Genomic DNA, 22,454 nt, shown 5'->3' on the forward strand with positions numbered 1-22,454 from the left:
TCCATGCCTCCATGTGTATGCACAGAGGAAAGGTCGTGTGAGCACAGGGTGGAAAGGCAGCCATCTGCAAGCCGGGAAGTGGGTTATTATGAGGAACTGAGTTTTCTGGCACCTTAAGCTTGGGCTTTCCAGCTTCCAGAACTATGATAAATAAATGTCTGTTATTTAAGCCACCCAGGCTATGGTATTTTGTTATTGCAGCCTGAGCAGACAAAGACAGCCAGATATTGATATAAGTGCTTTTATGTATCAATTGACAAAGACTCTTTCCCTAACTAAACTTTAGTCTGGCTCCTCTGAGCCTTCTGCCCTTGCTGGGCCTGCATAGCTCAGTTTTAACAGCTAAGCCAGTTTAGTGAGAATTCCTCCCCATCTTAATATATGATCACCCTTGAGAGCTGATCAAATTCCTCATCTCACACACTTGTAATCTGATCATGCTGGCCTGCCTTTAGCAGAATTCTATAAGTTGCTTTAGCTAGAATTCCCCTACCATCCATGTCTCCTCTTAGTAATTTTCCATCCAATGACCCCCTAACTCTGCTCACTAGCTGTAAATCTCCAGCCGTCTCTGCTGTATTCAGAGTTGAATCCAATCTCTCCTCCTTCCTGTGATAGCCTTGACACCTGCTGCAATAGCCCTAAATAAAGTCTCCCTTATCCTTTTAACAAGTGTCAGAATATTTTTAAGATATTTAAGCCTTTAACAACATTTGAAAGTAGATATCATTATCCCATTTTATAGAAGTAGAAACTGAGAGCTAGAAGCGTCATGTCATTTTTCAGTACGTACTCAACAAGTAATGGTGCCACGGATTTGAATCTAGGTAGTACAGTCAGTGCAAGAATTTATGACATTCTGCTTATTTTAGCTGGGTCTTTTCTTGGACCACACTCCTTATTTCCCTTTCCCTGTGGGTTCTTTCTTTTGGCTCCTTTCCACCCAGCTGATATTCACAAGCTTGTTCTCTGAGTGCTTCTGTGTTTCTCCTGTGGACTCTGGGCTGGCCCTTTCCCATTACCACAGTATACCTATTAAGCATGATTCCTGACATGTTGGAGATCCTCAACAAATATTTGCTAGTTTAATAAAAATGCATATTATCACAGCATTTGGGAAGTATCAGGTGACCAAAACACAACTAACACTGTTAAATTGTTGAATTTGACTTTTTTTTTTTTTTAACAGTTTTAGGTTTATAGAAAAATTAAGCAAAGAGTACAGCAGCTCCCATATAACCCCCTTCCTCACCCCCAGCTTTCCCTAGTCTCATACAGTTTTGTACAAAAAAGACAAATGGGATGAGATTGAAAAAGAGTGACATATATTTCAATTTACTCCCGACTCACTAATGTGTATTAGGGAATGCCCTAGCACTTTTCTGAGGTCAAGACTGCTCTAGAGAAGTTTGTTCATTCCTTTGGCTCACATAAGTAGATATTTAAGAAATGTTTGTTAAGTAAATGAGCTAAGTGTCAAGCACCAGAGGAAGACAGAGTGGGATAGAGCCAGCTCCCTGGGAAGGAGGGGAGTTTTGCTATGATGAACTCACTTGATTGACTCCCTTCCCACTTTCTCCTGCTTTTTAAAGATGCTGCATGGGGTGTGGGTGCAGGGAGGATTTTGGGGTCATGTCGTTACCAGAAGACTTTCCTTATCAATCAGCAGGGAGGAACCTGGGAGCAAATCAGACTGAACATCAACTGTGATGCTTTGTATTTTTGCAAATGCCCTGCTCTCTGAAGATCTGGATAAACAAACAAAAGAGCTAGCATGAAAAGTAACTTACAAAATAAGGTGAAAGGTAGCAAGTGCCAAATGAGGTATGGATAAATTGAGGGGCCACAGGATATCAGAGCAGAGGGGCATCCAGCAGGACCCAGAGAGAGGAGGATGGGGGAGGTAACTCAGGTTTTGAAACACAGCTTCACTAGGTCAGGATTGCAAATGGCTTTAACACTGGCTGCCAACATCTCAAATCCCTCCAGCCTTATGCTTCTTGAGCTGCACAGACACCAGTCAGTGGTTCTCAACTGTGGTGGCACATTAGGAACCTCATTCAGATCTTAAAAGGCCACAGGATTCTAACATGCGGCCAGGAGAGAGAGTAACTGGGAGAAGGGAAAGCAGCAGGGAGAGGACATGCTGGCAGGCGTGCTGACATGAGCAAAGGCACAGGGGCGGAACTCATGTAAGGCCCTCAGGGAGGAGGAAAGAAACCAGTGAGAATGGAGAGAAGAGTATTTATAAGGCAGCAGTAGGACATGAGACTGGAAAGGTAGCTTAGGGCCAAACTCTATGCAGCCTTTAATGCAGACAAATTTGTTTCCTTCTTCGAATCACAAAAGGGGACCCCACTTTTTAAACACCAGCTAAATCTCAGGCACAGACATTTCAGTTTATCTTTTTAATCCTCATAAACTATTCATTTATCCATGTAATAAATGTATACTTAGTGCCTACTATGTTCTAGGAACTCCTATGGGGAGAACCAAACAGACATGCTCTCTCTTTAATTCTGGTGAGGAAGATAAACTAAAATCAAGTAAGCAAAAATTAATTAACTAATTAATTTAAAAAATCAAATAAGCATATAAACAAATAATTTTTTTTCCCCACCAGAAATGAGCACAACAAATGAACAAGCAGTGTGATGGGAGAGAGGTTTTCAGTAGTTAAAACAGTATTTATGATGTCCCTTAATATTCTCTCTTCCTAAGCCAAAGATCCCCAGTTCCTTCAAAAGTTTCAGTGACCCTCACAGTGCAGAGCAGAGCAGTGATCTGAAGAGAGAAAACGAAAGGATGAAAGAGCGTGCTCTCTGGGCTCTGGTATGGATCCTGATTTGCATTCACCAGCTGGGGGACCTTGAGAACGTTCTCTGTCTCCTTATTGTAAAAATGGAGATTGGCATTAAAAGAACAATCCAGATTTGCCTTGTTTGGTTGAACCCCTGGCTTTTCAAATTCCTTTTTAAATCTTGTTTTACCAATGTCTGGATTTCACGGTGAAATGTATGTATTATTTCTACCACAGCTCTTGGTACATAGGGAATGCTGAAAAATAGTCTCCTTTCCTTCACCCACTCCATGTACATGTCTACAAGGAGCCCTGTCATACACACACACACACACACACACACACACACATGCCCCTACCCAACTGCTGTCTGTCAAGACCCCAAGGGCAGGTCTGTTATCTCTTTTAAAAGACCACTGCAAATATTAGGGGCATGCAAAATAGCCCACTGACTTCTATTTGGCTGTCCAGAAATTAATTTCCAATAAAGTCACTTACTGAGCAACAGATACTGCAGAGGCACCCCCAGGCAATCCCTTCTGCAAACTTGAAAATGTATGAATGTGTGAGACCTCCTCCCTGGGCTGGAGCGATCACGGGCCTCACTAGGAGAGTGGTAGAAAAGACAGCGATTCACAGCCTGACTCACCTTTGTGGCTGATTCCCAAAGATTTATCATGAATAGTACTAGAAGTAATAGAAGTGTTCTCTAAGGTTACACAGACACCTTTTCTGAGTCCAGGGTTCCTAGCAATGAGTGATCTCCTAGGGAACTAATAAGGTCTTGGGGAAACCAGACCAGCTTACCCACACTCATGCTGGCCTGAACCCCTTGAAAAACAGGTGAAGTGACCACAGTGAAGCAGGTCTGTGTTAGGACACCTGTATCAAGGCATTCCTTGAGATAGTGTTTCTCTTCCTACAAAGGAAGAAAAGTTAGATGAGAATGAGTGAATTACACAAGAAAGAAAACAGCATTTCTCCATTAAACATTATTGACTTATGAAATTTGAAATATTGACATTTTTCAAAAATCAGCTCAGTGACAATGCCAATTGTCACTATCTGGATGTGAAACTGTACTATAATTTTTCAAGGTGCTACCACTGGTGGTAAGTGACTGAAGGGTACACAGGATCTCTCTGTAATATTCTTACAACTACACGTGAGCCTATGATTATATCAGAAGAAATTTAATTTTTAAAAAATGACTAAGGAGAACATATCAACCAGAACGTAAACCTCGCTTGGATCTTGATTCAAATGTAAACTGTAAAAGGGCATTTTTGAGTCAGTTGGGAAAATATGGAACTGGTGTCAAATGATATTAGGGAATTATTGTTTATTTTGTTAGAGGTAATAATGGCACCGTAGAAAGTTTTTTGAAAAATGTCCTTATCTGTTAGATATGCATACTGAATTAACTATAGATTAAAAAGACATTCTATCTGGAATTTGCTTTAAAGAACTTAAGGAGAAAGCGTGGGGTCAGAGAGATGAGACAAGATGGGTAAAATGTTGATAACTGAAAAAGCTGGGTTGTGGGTGGCTACGTGGTGATTTGTATATTTTCCTCTCTACTTTGTATATATATATTTTAATTCTATGATTTACAAAGTTTAAAAACAAAAAACAAAAAAAACCCCACAACAGCTCAGGGCCAAGCACAGGATGTAGCTAAATTCAGCTTAAAATGCTGAGATTGGGCTTGGCTGGCTGGGCATTCAGGGGTGGAGAACAGAGGTTCCTGGCCAACCACAGTCAGCAAAGGAGGAGCTGCCCCCAGCATGTGGTACAAAAGGGGCCAAGCCAAGTCAATTACATGGCGGCAGCTCTAGTGTTGGCAACAAAAGATCTCGGCTGGGACATGGTAACTTTGATGGTAATGACCTGCAAGGCAGGCACCCGCTCTGTTCTGGGTCTTTCTGATAACAGGAACTAGCCCATGCCTGGTCCAAAATAGTTCTCAAAAGCCACTATTAAATTAATGCATGGCAAGGAACTGGCTCTTAGGTGCACAGGGGGAATACAGTCTGGGAAAGGAATGCTGAGGGTGAGTTTAGGAGGACGAGGCCACGTCCTACAATGAACTCTAATTAAGCAGGAGAAAAACTATGTATCAGAGAGACTATGAGCGTCACTGACCAGCAGTAGATAGAATGCACTTTCCCGTCGTTTCCTCCTTCCCTACTCCTACGAGTTGCTCTCTTGTCTGAAAAGTGGGAACTCTAGTACCTGGTTCACAGTTTTCCTGTGAGCACTAAATAGGTAATAACAGTTTCTCTAAATTTCCTATTATTTGTCTTTAATCCCATCTCTGTTATTTTTGACCCCGGGCAAGTCCCTTACCGTCTCCACACTTCACTCTCCTCACATGTAAAACGTAGCTCATAGGAGCACCTGTGCCAGAGGGTGCTGTAAGGTTAAATATTTCATGTCAAGTGCTTGGCATTGCATTTGACACTTAGTTAGTGCTCAATAAGTGAAATAATTACCGTCATCATTGTTATTATCATCATTAGCAAGATACCTAACACTTGAGGAGTCGACAAAAGTCAACTCCCTTTTTCTTCCCATTTCTTTTATACAGTAAGTTTTCTGGTTCATCGAATGTGACAAGAGTTTCAGAAGAATTGAGGAATCCACATGACATGTTTAGCTCTTGACATGGCACAGGGTATGTGTGGAAACAAACAAATAAACAAACCCCAGTGTTATTATTAATAGTTGTCAGTGCTTCTAATCCCAGAGGCAATGCTCTTCCCTTTATAGTATGTCCTGGATTTGCAGAAACGATCCCAACTTGAACTATGTCTTGCCATTGAGAGAACATCTGTCAGAGGTGTTCTGGTGTTCCTTCCTGAAATCTGGCTGCCATAGCCACAATTTCCAGTATCCAAGCAGGCAAAGTCACTTCAGCTTTGAACTCCAGGGCTCCTCAGAGAAAAGGAAGGAGATGAATTTGCTTTTTGTTTGAAAACAGATTTTGTCCTGGTCTAACAACCCATCAAGGGGAAAACACAAATACATACACTCAACGCATGGAAAACTTACATGCACACATGCACATACACCCATGTACATGTACACACATGATAGAAGAACAACAGTGGACAGACTGGCCAGACTGACAGTTTAGCAAACAGATTCAAAAGATGAGATGAAAATGAAATATTTGGAAGGCACATAAACTTGCAGAGGGTCTATCCTGAACCATTTCACTTCTTGTTTAAGAAGAGTAATGCTGGCTTATAGGTACTATTTCTCCTGGGATGGCAAAGCCCTCTCTCTGTAGTTATTCTTAGAGATGCTGATTATATTGACTAAGAGAGGCTTCAGGCTCTGAAAGCACTGCACTGAATATCTGGAAATTCATAGCAGCTAAGAAAGGGGTTCAGATATGTAGGGTACGTTCCAAGAGTCCACATAGATTAAACTACATGTGATGTCTATTCTTGGAAGAGGGAAGGGTATGATGTCATCAGTGTCAGATGATTTGTGGTCTACCTCTCACTAGCTCTATGGGTTTGAGCAAAACACTCCCAACCCCCATCTAGAAAGAAATGTTTGAACTCCTAGTATGTGATCATGCTTGAAAAGTACTTACACATTTCCCAGAACATGACAAAAAAATCAATAAATGTTGCCCTCGTGATTGCATACATGGTACTGTGCTATGTTATTGAGGAGCTCACAGTATTTGAGGAAAGAGAGTCATTGACCAAATAAACAAGAACAAATACAACCAGAAAAATACATACAAGACACACACAAAGCAACACAGGGAAGGATTGGATCCTTCTTTGGGGAAGTGGGAGAGATAGGGGAAGGTTTCCCAAGGATGGTATTATCTAAGCTGAACTAGAAAACATCAATAAGGGCTCAGTGATGTAGGCTTGGCCACTCCAGAGAGAAGAAAGGGCCTATTCAAATCCCAGAAATTTGAAAGAATTGGGTCCCTTTGGGGAGCTCCAATGATGCAGAATTGTGCTGGGGAGAGATAGAGTAGGAAATAATGCTGGCAAGGAAGTCAGAGCCAAGCCATGATCTCCAACCTTCCATCCCTTACAATGTGTGTGATTCTAAAACTCCCCACTTGCGTCTTCTATTGACATCATTAGCTGGTCAGACTTCATCTTGACCTTGCGTGGTAGATGCTTATAACCTGTCACTGGGCCTCAGGAGCCTGGCCTGGAGCTGGTGCCAACTTCTTCATTACCTTTAAAATTGGGATAGATGAGTTTCTGCCTTCACTCTGCATGAGATTGTTCTCATGCAATTGTGGAAGCAAGGATGGGAGTAAGAAACAATGCTCTCAACCTCCTTCAAGGTGTGATGACTTGCCCTCTGCCCACTGGAGTAAGTTCATTTGGAAGCACCCTCCTCCTCTTCTGTCTGTCAGTGTTACTCCAAAGGTCCCATGCTTGCTCTACCTCTATCCTTGCTCTCTGTTTTCTGATTGAACACCTGAGAAGATCCTCTTTCCCCACAATTGGCTAATTTCTATTCAAGTTTCTGTTTAAAATTTTATTTCTAATTTGGGGTTGGTAGATGGAAACTATTACATATAGAATGGATAAACAACAAGGTCCCACTGTATAGCACAGGGAACTATATCCAAACTCCTGGGATAAACCATAATGGAAAATAATATTTTCAAAAATGTCTATATGTGTAAAACTGAGTCATTTTGTTGTACAGCAGAGATTGGCACAACATTGTAAATCAACTCTACTTCAATTTAGAAACAGTCAATATAGAAAGCCTACAAAAGTGTATATAATAAATATGAAAAAAATTTAAAAATAACAAAATGAACTTCTCTATACTCAGAATACAGCTTAAGATGTGAAATGTTCCCTGAGTCTTAGACGTTCTTAGGAGTAAGCCATGAATGTAAGACCACCAATTGTATCTAAATACTGTGCTGCTGGTCCTGACCAGCATGGAAGGCAAGACAATGAAAAAAAAATGTATAAAGATTGCACAGGAAAAAACAAAAGTTGTATTATTAACACAGATAGTATGATTCTTTACATAAAAAAACTTAAGAAGAAAATCAAAAGATAGTTTTTTAGAATTAAAAAAGTTAGCAAGTTTTCTGAATACAAAATCAATATGCCAAAGTGAGTTGAATTCCATATACAGAGTTTTAAGATATAATTTTTAAATCTAAAATTTATAATAGTCAAACACACACACACACACCCCATCTATATCTATCTATCTATCTAAGCACATAAAACATAAAACACCTAGGAAAAAGTCCAATAAACTTTATGCAAGCCCATTATGGTAAAAATTATAAAAATCTTTTGAAAGATATTCAAGACCTAACAGAAGTAGAGAGACTCAATATTATAAAGATGTTGAACATCTCCCCAGATTGAGCTATAGCTGTAATGTAATTCCAATGAAAATGTCAATAGGGTACTTCATAGAACTTGACAAGCTAAAACCCCAAATCTAACTGGAAGTGCTAAGGTCAATAATAGTCAAGACAAAGAAGAAAAGTGGGTTGCATGGCCTTTCCTCTGCAGGTATCATGAATTACTGTAAAGTTAGAGTAATTAAGCTATGGTGACATTAGGCATAGGCAAATTGACAACCATCAGAATAAAGGGCTCACCAACAGCCCAGGCAAATATGGAAACCTGATTTATGGGGAATCTGGTGCTGCAAATCAGTGCAGAAAGGAGAGACTTCTCAAAAAATGGTGCTAGGACTCTGGGTTATCAATAGGGAGGAAAATAAATTGAACCCCTAAATCACCCTATACACAAAAATCAATTCCAAGTGGATTAAAGACTTAAATATGAAAGGTGAAACTATAAAACATTTAGAAGACATCATAGGAACAAACCTGTAAGCTTCTAGGCAGGGAAAGACTTCTTAAACAAGACATGAGATGTGCAAACATAAAGGCAGTGACACAAGTGACTGACAGTACTAGAGTTTTGCAACTTGAGAATTGCATGGACTCTACTACTCCCTGGGCAAGCGTATGACACCTAGGAGACAGGCTGGGAAGAGGGCTTCTGGGAAGCACATAAACTGCCTCCAGTATGTGGAGATTGTGAAAGCTATTATGCTTTGTTATAAAACAATTAATCAACACTTATGAATGATTAAATAGAGAAATAGTTTGACAGTTTGCACTGACCTTAAAGGAAGGTATTTTAGTTGTGTCAGATTAGGAAGAACATTATATTCTTTTTTGAGTCTACAAATATTTACAGAAATTTAATTAACACAGAAGACTAATTGAGATTAGATTAGATCACAACTCCAATATTTACAAGTTGATGCACTGGCATTCATGCTATGGACCCACCTAGTATATGTGTAAATTCTTCAATTACGTCATCAAAACTGATCTTCTTTGAATATTTGTGTTCAGCACCCAGTATAGCCAGATTTTCTACCTTTGCTTTAGTTGATAGTATATTTTCTATTAATTTTAATTTTTAAAAATTTATTTCACAGATGATTTATATATACAAATAGGAAAAATCTTAAAGGTAAGGATAAATTTGGCAAAAATGTATCAACAATAAATTCTAGAAATTGCAATACTGTCTGTGCCTATTGGGATTGATACTAAAAGCTTGAAAATGTTTCTGCAGTCAAAAATTTTCCAGTGGAATAACTTCACCTGACAATTTATTATAAATTTCAGCATATTTAGTAAACATTTCAAAAGTATTATTCTGCAAATATCAGAGAAATGACTGAATGGTAGAAGGCATTAATATCTTTTCATCCATTGCTTTATTAGTGTCAGGTCTTGGTGAGAATAATGGAGCCATTCAAACATTGTTCTTTACATATTTTCTGGTAAAGTAAGACCAGCATCTTTTGTCCTTTCTCCTGGCATTCTTCTTTAAAATTTGACTCTTTTTCCAAATAAATGTTCCTAATTTGCAATGATTTTCTACTCTAATCATGTTCAGCTAAAACTTCGCACCAAAAGGAAAAGATAACTCAGAAAAGAAAATCTCATACAGCTGTCATTGATTATTTAAAATCTACTGCTCAAATACAAGAATATGTATTAAAGCACAGGTATTAGAGGTATAAACTGCTCCCAACACAAGCTTGAAAAACTTCAAAACATTAACATCTTATTCTCTTAACAAATGCATGTAATTGAGTTTATGTTTTGGGGAGTTCACTGTACAAACGAGAATTCTCCAAATTGACTTCCACGTACATTTATTTTTACTTTATTAAAAGATAGCTAACAAAAATATCCTGCTATGAAACTTACATATGTTATTAAAAACCTGCACTAAGCATAGTAATTTTTAGAACTTAGACCAACAAAATCTTTTTTTTTTCAAGGACGAGTATTTTATCACTAATCTTGTAGAGGTGCTGGCATTTGGTGACATGAAAAAACAAATGAACTTTAGTTTGCTTCATCGTTCTTATAAATTCTCTGTATATAGTATGTCACTTTATGTTTTGTCCATTGATAGACCACTTCCACTGCCTGCCCAGGCTTGGTTCACCAGTTTACATAACATTAAACAAAATAACCTTAAGATATGCAGATATTTGTATATTGAATTTTTACCTATTTAATTCAATGTAGGTGGTGGATCTTTCATTTAAAGTCCTGTTTTGGAATTCTTCACTTCTAGTGAGATTGAACCAAAAGCAGAATGTCAACTTTGCCATCTCAAAATTTCATAAGGATAAAAAAGTCCCAAATCATGTATAATATCCATGATAAATCATTTTCAACTCAGACATAAAAAGAATATAGAGTATGAAGAAAAGAAGAAAGTGGTTTTTGTGTTTTGTTTTGTTATTGTTTTAAAGACATATCCACAAAGATCTGGCTCCTCCACTGGCTTCAGTAGAAGGCTTTCATGTTTTCAGTACAGCCCTGGGGCTCTGCAGATTCTCACCGGGAAGAGTTGTCTTTATGCTCACTCACCCTTCAGATATATCACTTTCACTTATGTTTTTGACCTCTGCAAATTCCTTACTTTCTTGCCAACTGAGACAGTGATTAAAACCATTTTCAAAATATTTTTCTGCCTTATTCAGCTTTCAAGCTGTTTGCATTTGAAGAGTAATTCAGGGTATCTAATCAGCTATCCTTCTGGACATAGACAGCTTCTAAAGAATGTTTTTTCTTCACTTCCTCCAGCATGACTCTCTGATGTCCCTAACTGGATCTTATCCCTGTGGTTTATGTTCTCATAGCTCTGCACACTTCCCCTTTCATAACAGGTCCTTATAATATTTGTCTCTCTTCCTCAACAAACTGTCAGTTTCCTAAAGCTTCTCTGCATTGTTTCCTGTAATATCCCCAAAGCTTCACCCAGGTACACTCTAGGTACCCCTTTCTTTCTTTCCATACTCAATTCTCCTTTCTCAATCCTTTCTTTCTTTCTTTATTCCTTCAGCAAATATTTAATGAGGGCCAACTGATCTTACTTAAATAAGCAGCTAAAATACAATTTCCTAAGTGTTATGGTGTGAGAATTATAAGGTGATATGGATGGGGGGTTATACTTAAGCTAAATTTGATAAATTTAGGGAAGACCCACCAAAGAAGTTATAACTTTCCCACAGCAATTACCCACTCATTAACACTCATTTTTCTACCTTTCTCCCTTCCCTGTCTCACTGTCCCCTCTCTCCCCCTAACACTCTCTGGAATCATCTCCCAAAGAAACCACCTGCACCAAAGCCTTGCCTCGGGCTCTGCTTTTAAAGGAAGACAAATGGGGACATTGATGGACCATCATTCCAGTTGTCTCCTGTCTCTCTCTGTAGTGTGATTTTTAGTTTCAGATCTTGCTACTACCTCCATCATTTTCACCAAGTTTTTCAAAGTAAATTTCTGAGAGAGAATCTTATTTTCCCCAATCCTCTTTCCTAGACCAGACTCTTCTTTCAATCATCAGAAGCCTATAGATTGGCTGTTTCTGGGTAAGGCACAGGTGTCCACCCCAGTTCAATCCATTGTGGTTAGCTGCACAGGGGCACAGAGGGCTGCCCTCAATAGAATCTACTGGAAGAGAAATGAGGGTGGCAGACACTCTGAAAATATAGTGTGGATGGTATTCTTTCAACAGTACTGCTCAAGAGGTACTATCGTTCTCACTGTCAGATGAGAAAACTGAGGCTCAAAGAGGTTAAGTGATCAGCTCAAGATTTTACACACTAATGGTGATGTCTGGGCTTACATCTGGAACTTTTTAACCCCAGAGTTCTTTTTGTTATACTGCAATGTATCTTCAGCCTGAAAGGTCCAGAGTCAGATTAAATGCAAAACCAATATTCCTCTTTTAATTTAATTGTAATATGTGAAAAAGTAAATTATTTCCTGAAATGAGCTCATGCCTGTCCTTTACCTTTTTCATTTTGAGAGCATATCTATAAGAGAAAAGCCAAAATATATAAGCAATAAATTACATCTTTGCAGTGGAAACAGAAAGGTTGGGGGCTAAGTGGTGGGTAGGGGATAGTTTGTCTTAAAGTAAAAAAGTCGCAGGTAATTGGTGACATAGTTGGGATCTTAACAGGAGATATTATAGTCGGAAGAGCCTATAGATCCAAAGCCTCTCTCACTCAGAGAGAACATTTCACCACATCACTGTGAAAGCTTGTAAGCAAAAAGTATATCTATAAGGTTCCCTGTTGACCAAATATCTATTTTTGCTATGTGAAGCAATGACCCTTCAAAAATACACACAGTACCCGGCAGGGCATTTACTGTTTCAAGTGGAAAGAAAGTGTATTGCCTCAATGTAATAGAAGACCCCAGTAGGGTAGATAAAACTTCAGATTTTCCTACAGTCAGGATCAAATAACATCATCAAGATTCAGTTCTTCTATCTTTTAGCTCTGCCTTTGATTGGTAAGATTTTAGTCTCTATCAGATGTAAGCAGCCATTTCAGTCCCCAACCCCTCTCAGGTTTCAAATCTACAGAATCAGAACAAAAGCCTATTTCCTAGGAGCTTCAGCACAAATCTCAGTGAATACCACTGACTCTGAGGGGATGCCTTGCTCATCCTTAAACTAATCACTGTGATGGGAGAAACTGGGTTGCCTGATAGGCTGCACCTGATTCCCTGGCTTGGGTACAGTGTTAGATTTACCTAAAACACTTCAGTGAAGAGTGACAGGAGATTGGAACCCCTAACAAAATCAAGGTCCTTTTATCACAAGAAAAGAGTAAACTCTGGATGACCCCCAATATATGCACACACACATACAAACAGCAAACATCCCTTACACACCCTACATTTTCCTCACAAAGAAAGCTGTGGTTCTAATATTCAGAAGCTTGTTGGACTTTAGTTATCCTCAGATATTAAAACTAATTAATGGGTTGACAGATCCCATAGGTGGAATTTAAAATCCAAGGGTTCAACAAAACAAGGTAAATCTGGATTATTCTTTTAATGTCAATCTGGCAAACTCCTACTCATTCCTCAATCCTAGTTTACTTGCTACCTTCTCTGTGAAACATCCCCTCATTCTTCACTTAAGGTCCTTTCATTTCATAATTATAGTGGCCATTTAGAGTGCTACAAAGAAAGTTATTACATAATGACAAAAGTTCAAGTCAACAGGAAGATGTAACAATTTGAAATTAATGTGCACCCAACATTAGAGCACCTAAATATATAAAGTGGATATTAACACATATGAAGGTAGAAAGTGACAGCAATACAATAACAATAGGAGACAAATAATTCACTTTCAAAAATGCATAGAACACCAAGAGAGAAAATAGAGAGTGAATTTGAACAATGAGCTATATCAAATGAACCTAATAGACATATACTGTTGGGAACTTTCCACCCAACAGCAGAATACCAGCACATCTCAGAGATATTGCAGGTTTGGTTCCAGACCACCACAGTAAAGCGAATATTGCAATAAAGGGAGTCACAGGAATTTTCTGGTTTCCCAATGCATATAAACATTATTTTTACACTATACTGTAGTCAATTAAGTGTGCATTAACATTATGTCTAAAAACACATGTGTAGCTTAATTAAAAAATACTTTATTGCTAAAAAGTGCTAACCATCATCTGAGCCTTCAGCAAGTCATAATATTTTTCCTGGTGGAGGGTCTTGCCTCAGTGTTGATGGTTGCTGACTGATCTGGGTGTTGGTACTAAAGGTTAGGGTGACTGTGGCAATTTCTTAAACTAAGCAACAATAAAATTTGCAGCATCAATTGACTCTTCCTTTCACTTGAACACTTCAAGGCCATTATCGGCTTACTAATTGGCCTACTTTCAATATTGCTGTGTTTCAGGGAATAGGGAGACCCAACAAGAGGGAGAGAGACAGGGAAACAGCCAGTTGGTGAGCAGTCAGAACACGCACAACATTTATCAAGTTCACTGTCTAATATGGGTGCATTTCATGGCACCCCCAAAAATTACAATAATAACATCAAAGATTACTAATCACAGATCACCGTAACAAATACAATAATAATGAAAAAGTTTGAAATATTGTGAAAATTATCAAAATGGGACATGAGACACTAGGTAAGCAAATACCGTTAGAAAAATAATGCCAATAGACTTGCTTGATGAAGAGTTGCCACAAACCCTCAATTTGTAAAAAACACAATGCCTGCAAAAGCAATAAAATGAGATGTGCCTGTACACATTCTTCTCAAGAACACATGAAATGTCTCCAGGATAGACCACATATTAGGCCACAAAATAAGTCTTAACAAATTTTTAAAGATCAGAATTATATGAAGTATCTTTTTGACAAGAATCAAATGAAACTAAAAATCAATAACAGTAAGAAAATAAGAAAATTCATAAATATGTGTTAACTACACAACACATTCTTGACCACTGGGTCAAAGAGGAAAATTTTTAAAAGGGAATTTAAGAAATATCTCAAGATAAATGAAAATGAAAACACAACATTCTAAAACTTATGGGATTCAGGAAAAGAAGTATTAAGAGGGAAGTTTATAGTTTATAGTGATGAACACCTACAGTTAAAAACAAGAAAGATCATAAATAAACAACCTAACCTGACACCTCAAGGAACCAGAAAAAGAGGACCAAACTAAGCCCAAAAATAGCAGAAGAGAGGAAATAATGAAGATTAAAGCAGAAATAAGTGAAACAGAAAAGAGAAAAACAATTTAAAGAATCAACAAAACTAAGAGTTTGTTTCTTAAAAAGATAAGCAAAATCCACAAACCCTTAGCCAGGGTTCCATATGTACTCCTGTTCTTTGTCTTATTGATTTCTGTATGATCACACTTGCTCAGGGCTGGGCCCAAATGAAGTTGACACACAAGTTTATTAAGTGAATTGAATGAGGCACAACACCCAACGTAGCACAGCCATGTTGTAAGCATTCAAACTACCAAATGCATTGAGCACAAATTTCTCTGGAACAAAAAGCCCTGACAGTTTATTGGTGCAAATCTAATTATATTTATTTAATTTGACATGCAATGATGAAGTAGATTCATCAGTACTCAAACCTCAGGCATCTTTTTACCTAATGTTGTCTGTCTATCTCCACAGCCAAAGAGAATGGTTCTGAGAGATTCTCCTTAGAGAAGTGCATAGGCAGCTGTGCATACTTTATTTGGATTTATTTTGCCTTCAAAGACCCATTTGTGGCTGATTTCTCACTTCAGTGAGGTTGCCAATGAGTGTGTACAGGACAACATTGAGCCCAGGATTTCCAACCTGAGGTCACACATATAGCAAAATGCTTAAAAACATAGTCATTGTCATGACACAGACCCAGGCTAAGTCCTGACATTTCTATACGTTAGTAAATGCACACAGCCTTTGTGGCCCTGGGATTGTTGCTTGTCATCCTTGACCTCTAATTTATTTAAGCATAAAGAGAGGAAAATCATCATACATAATGTGGTGTAGTGAAAATTAAGGAAAATAGCATCCCTAAAACCTCTAACCTGGGCTTAATGAAATTCACCCTTCATTTCAATTCTCTCAGCATTTTATGAAGTACTTCGTTACATGCCAAGCACCCTGCCGAGTGTTGTAATAAAACAAAGATGAGCAAGATACACACATTCTTCCCTCAAAGGACTTACAGCCTTGTAGAGAATAAAATGTATGCTAAAGAGGGAAGAAAAGAAGAAAGCTAGGAGTGCACACAACGTGAAACAAAATACAATAAAAGAAACTTGAGGAAGATTATCCAGTGAAATTTTCTTTGGTTAAATGGAAACTTGATGTATATGCCTTTTGCAAAGTTTTTTCTTTCCTTTGTCATGTTTAGTATAAAAACAAAAATACAAGCTTCTGATCCTAGCACATATGTCTGCCCAATATTTGCCCTGCTAGCCCAGCTGGCCTCATCTCTTATGATAGCCTAACTCCTCCTTTCAACAGTGAAAACATTGACATTGTTACATCATGACTTTGCTCATGCCATTCCATCTGCCTGGAGCTCCTTCCTGCCCCTCTTTGCCAGATGAGAAATTCCTCCTCATCTCCCAAGGCTCAGCTCAGCCATGATCTTCTCCACCCTCTCCAACATGAGTTCCAAGCCCCTGCTCTGGGCTCCCAGGGCACATTGATTAGAATTCCGGCAAAGCACTCAACTTTGTCCATATTTATGTATGTACTTATCTCTCCAACTGGATTATAAGATCTTCCAGAGCGGTGCCTAGGGCTGGTTCATTTTCACATCCCTGGAACCTAACATATGGGCTGGTGATAGTTGGTACAAAGGAACCTTGGTGACACTGGCTGTCTGAACTTTTCCAATGGCAAGTTTGGTCTGGCTGCCTGATTTTAGTCAAGCCCCAGGTTTTGCCCAGGCTTGGGTGATGCCACAGAGCTTACTGACCACTTTCAGGAACAGATGTTGGATTCTGTTACCCCCGCAAGAGAGACCAAACTCTGGGAACGGAGTCACACTCAAGCACCAGAGGAGGAATCCACCACGTTAAAGCATTTATTTGTTTGGAGAAAGTGTGTGGCCAATATTTTCCACAGCCAGGTTGGAGAGTCTCTTTGGGACATTGAACTGAGAGCTGTGGCGGCTTGCTTGGAAGGCAGTAAAGGAAAATGTTATTAATTAATGATATCCTCTTTCCACCGGCAGAAGTGTGGCATTTGGAGTCAGACAGACGGGAATTTAATTTTTATTTCAGTCTTCACGTGTGTGACCTTGAAAAAGTTACTTTTCTAAGCCTCAGTATTGTCTTCATCTCTGAAACAGGAATAATTGTACTTTTCCAAGAGGGTTGCTGTGAGGAATCATGGCTAGACTACAGTGTAGAGTCTATAGCATCTATAGTATTTAGAGTATATTATCTGACTTGGCACACAGGAGTTTTTACTCAATGGCAGCAGTTGTTATTGACATAAACCTGCTTATAACACTAGTCACTTGATTCAGTCAGGGCATCTTCTGTGCTGGAATCACAGATTCTGTGCAACCAACTCCCTCTTTTCAATACTCCATCACTTTCCAAAACAAAACTGCCTTGTCATAGTAATACTTTGCAAAATGACCATGTCATTACATGGGGGCTGCTTGAGATTGGCAAACCCCAACATTCTAAGCCCTAACTTCAAGCAGGTTACTTCTGGGACGCTCTCAGCAAATGGCTAACATCAGGCAGCAGTGAAGTTCTAGAATTTTCCACTTGATGATGACACTTCTTGACTTTCTATACTTGGCATGTATACCCACTGTTCCTATAATGTCTTCCGGGCTCCTTAACATGGTTTATAATGCCCTTCACATTGCCATCCCTAGGACTTTGTATAATTGTCTCCTCCACCTGGAGCTTTACCACTTGCTCAGCTTAACTCTCATCCTTCAGTAATCTGCCATTATGACCACCTCATGGAGTCTTCACCAACCCCACTGTTGGCCAGAGCTCAGTGTGACTGTTTTTTCGACACTCATCACACTTTATATTACCTCTGGATTCTAAATCCCCAAAAGTGCAGGGTTTTTTTAACCTCTGGATCGAAAGGAGATAACACAAATGTATACAGAGGAGGCTGTGCCTGTTTCCAAAGCCATGACCTCTGGCAGACGCATACTAAATGTGCCATAAACAGTGGTTGAATAGATGAATGAACATGGTTGGTGATCGCCCTTTGAGCACATCCCCTGGGAGCCATGTGGTGGGCTGGAGAGAACTCTGGATTTGGGGTCAGTGAGCCTAGTTGGAAATATCAGCTCTGCTACCTCTTCCCTGGGTAACCACAGTGAAGTTACTTACTTTATAAATCATAGTCTCCTCATTTATGTAATGGGAGCAAAACCCCCCCTGCTTCACAGGTTTGCTGTCAGAATAAATGAATAAAAAACAAACAAACAAAATAACCGAAGGACCTTACACAGAGCAGGTATTTTGCCCATGATGGTGGGTCTTACTGAGATTCAAACTTGTGTTTGTGTGCATCTGGAAATGTGTGTCTCTATGCGTGTGTGTGAGCACCTGTCTTTGTCATACCAGAGAGGTCAGAATATGCTTGTAACACAATCAAATGTGGGTGCAGGAGTTTTCAGACTTTAGAGGATTGTTTAAATATTGCTCCTCTCAGCTCCATAGCTCAGTCTTGCTGCTAATGGGTTGTTCATAGCGCAGGTCTTACTTTTCCCTGGTTTGATCTGAGCCACTCCCCTTGTGCTCCAGACACCAACACCAATAAAGGGAAAAAAATCCAACTTAATTGACCTAATCATATCGATGCATACAGAAAGCAGGTATTCTTGTTTTTCTCTTAATTTCCTTGGTCCTCCTCACCCCAGGCTTCTGCCTCATTTTTGTAGCTATTTTATTCAAAGTTTAAATCTACAGACTCTAGGTGAATAGTAAGAATTTCTTTTTGTTCTTTCCTGAAAGTCATGAATGCTTGTCAAGCAAAAATTATTAGTGTTACATTATTTTCTTGGCACCAAATTGCAGTTTAATGGCAGATCTAGGGTAGGACTGTGCTGATTCCGTGGCGAAGAGATTTGGGCTGCTTTCCCTGAGAGAACGTAGTAAAGGAGGCACGTGACATTTGTCAGTTTTGTGAAACAGGCCCCTGCGGGTCACCTCACTCACCTGCGTGTTTTCATTTGAAGATATTGATTTCAATCTGTTCAATATCTGTAACTATTGAGTCCTTGACATGTTGACTTTATCTATCCCTTGGTGCCTGATACCACAGGGGGAAAAAATGACTGTAGTGAACTATATCTAAGTTCCCTACATAGTGGCTATGGGGTCCTTAGGCACCAGCCCTGCACCTTTGTTTCTTTTTTTTTTTTTTAAACTTTGGGTTTATTTATTTATTTATTTTTGGCTGTGCTGGGTCTTCGCTTCTGTGCGAGGGCTTTCTCTAGTTGCGGCAAGCGGGGGCCACTCTTCATCGCGGTGCGCGGGCCTCTCACTGTCGCGGCCTCTCTTGTTGCGGAGCACAGGCTCCAGACGCGCAGGCTCAGTAGTTGTGGCTCACGGGCCTAGTTGCTCCGCGGCATGTGGGATGTTCCCAGACCAGGGCTCGAACCCGTGTCCCCTGCACTGGCAGGCAGATTCTCAACCACTGTGCCACCAGGGAAGCCCCACCTTTGTTTCTTAATCTGCATAAATGTGTATAAAAACGTCAACCTGGCCGCTAAAAATCCTGGCCCAATATAAGTGCATAACTAACTTTGGTTTCTTTTCTATTTGCTTCCGGATCCAGGCTGTCTTTTCCTGAAGCACTCCCACCTGTCTACCCCCTCCTGGGTACCCTCTGAGTTGGCAGCAATGGATGCACCTGTGAGGAGCTAGGGTACTTATCTCTAAGCTCCCAACCCTCATTGGATAGGGGTGCCCTTGTAGGGTGCTCTGCAGGTGGGCTCAATGAGCGCCCATCTGGAGAAAGCCTCAGGTGAACAAGCAGAGAGATGCAGGTGCTTGAGGAAGGATGCTGTCAGCCTTCAAGGGAACCTGTCCACTTGGGCTGCAGGTGAGCACAGTGTGGGCCAGGGAGTGTGGGTGGGGCATCCACAGCTTCTGTCTGCTGCTATGCGTACCCCAGGTTGGCAGGGATCAGGAAGTGTGAATAAGAAGAGATGGGTACAGAACAGAGAGCACAAGCCATGATGCTAAGAGGCAAGAGGGTAGTAGCCACTCAGAAAATGTGAGTTAGACTAGGCGACCTAAGCAGTAAGCACCGATCTCTAAATTTCCCTGCCAAGGTGCATGGAGCCAGCGTGGAGCCCTACACAGAGTCCACCTGCAGTGTCAGTGTGGTGAGATCAAAAACAACTTTTCATGATGTCTGTGAGATTCTGTCTTTTCCGCCAACTCATTTCATCCTTAAACTATCCAACCTCTACTTCCTTAAACCAACTTGAGTGAGTCTTTGTTCCTTACCAACAAAAAAGCCCCAGCTCAAGCCCTCATTACATCTGCAACCCAACCTCATGTAAACCAGAGCCTCAGGCTTTGTCATAAATGCTGGCCAGTGTTCTGCCAGGCAGCGTGGTAGGGACCATGCAGACTCTGGAGTCAGACCACCTGGTTTAATTTCCAGCTCACTTACTTTTTGCTGTGTGACTTTGGCAACTTACTTAACCTCTTTGTGCCTCGGTTTTCTTATCTCTAAAATGGGAATAATTATACCTACCTTATTTCATCATTCTGAAAACTTAATGAGTTAATACAAGATGTGCTCAGAACACTAGCACAGAATAGCTCTTAGTAAGTGACAGCTAGTTTTATCACTTGACTTAATTGCAATCTTGACACTCCTCTTGCTGCCTAGGTGTTCAGACACAGGCCCAAAGGGCCCAGGGCAACAAAGTAGGAGAGAGTAGACACACTGGTGTAAGGCATGCACCCACAAGGGAAGTCTGCAGTGTGGGCCATTGAGGCAGAGCCCTGTAGCAGCAGAGCCTGGCTTGTAGGAATGACAGGCATTAATCCCTGCCACATACCCCAAATCAAGCATACAGTGATTTTGGTTCCAAAACCTTACTGAAAAAAGGGGTGAGATTCTTACTCTAATTTTTTGAACATATCAATGGATAAGAGGAAGAACTTGAAGACTTGAGTGCTGAAGTTGAAAGTTGGTGTTTTTCCAAGATTTAATGCCTCAAATATAATCTAGGGACTTCCCTGGTGGTCCAGTGGTTGAGACTCCGCACTTCCGCTGCAAGGGACACAGGCTCGGCCCCTGGTCGGGGAACTAAGATTCAGCATGCCATGTGGTGTGGCCAAAAAAAAAAAAAAAAAAAAAAGTTAATTAAACAAAATTTTAAAAATAAATCTAAGGACTAGTCAAGTAGGTAAGAGTCTCACTGCAGCAGGGGACCACTTTGATACTTAAGAGTCTCTTAGCAGAGACATTTGTTACTCCAGATCCTTGGGGTTTCTTTGCATATAAACAAGGGCCAGTCAAGCTGGGATAGACTCATTCTCTGCTTCGGGAAACCTTGCGTATATGCAGCTGGGAGCTTAACTAAGTCTCTTCACGGGAACATATTAGAGGTAGAGCTAAGAGTCTGCTCGGTGAGAACCCCCAGCAGCCCCTCCATAAAGCAGGGGTACTGCGGGGCTGACATCTCTGGCAAGTGGGAACTGGCTGGCATTGTGTCACCAAGTCCAGGGACAGCATCCTGTTAAGCTTCTCGACTTTTCCAGTCCCTGAGACTGGAACTCTGCCCTGTTTCTTGGTCTCCTCTGCTAGACTGTGATGCTCCTTAGAGCTGAGACAGATCCCGGCCCCTCTCTCCCCCACTGGTTTATGGCCCCTGAAGGCTGAGACAGAACTGAGCTGGGAAAGTAGTTGGTGCTCAAAAACTATTTGGTGCCTGTAGACACAGATGGAATAATATGATAAAACTTCTTTTCCAGGGTCATTCACATACGCGGTCCCCACCCTCCCACCTGTAACACTCTCTCAACACTTTGTTGCTTATTGAAACTATTAATGCCTTAGATTCCAACAAATATATAACCTCTCAGAGGAGTGAACCCAGGCTGGCCAATTAGCTAAGACCCCTTGTTATACTTTGATGCTGAACTCTACAGCCTGTCATGATGGTTATTCATTAGTCAATTGTGTGATTATATTTTATATCACCATCCCCTTTCCCCCACTATAAGATTCATTATGGCTAGAAAAAACATCAGTTGTGCTCACCATAGCCTCTTAAGTGTCCAGCAGAGTGACTGGAACATAGAAAAATCGCAAAACAATATTTTCTGAGTCAATGAATGAATGAACAAATATAAAGACTGCACGCAAAAAATATGTTTACTGCAACCCTGAGTCATAAAATGATTAAAAAGCCAACAGTCATCTTTCATAGATCCAACGTTGGCCAAAAACCAACTGGAGGAGAAATGGTTTAGGAAATACATAAAAGCTTTCCAATCATCTTTGTTAAGGGGTTTTTTTTAGCCAGAAAATTATGTTCCCTTGTTCTCCTTTCAGCAAACAGGTTTCAGAAGGGAGGTGCATTTCCAAGATGTTTGCCCATTTTATAGATGGATTTTTTTTCTAGATCTGATGAGTGAATTCTGATTTTTTTAAAAAGAAAAAAGTGGTTCAAATGGAGAGAGTTTTAGCCCACTGAAGCATTTGTTTACTGTGATATTTTTTTTCTTAATTGCTTTGAGAAATATAAAGACCTTTATCATATAATTGGAGT

The sequence above is a fragment of the Eubalaena glacialis genome, chromosome 5, assembly GCF_028564815.1.
Source record: "Eubalaena glacialis isolate mEubGla1 chromosome 5, mEubGla1.1.hap2.+ XY, whole genome shotgun sequence".
Taxonomy (NCBI): Eukaryota; Metazoa; Chordata; class Mammalia; order Artiodactyla; family Balaenidae; genus Eubalaena; species Eubalaena glacialis.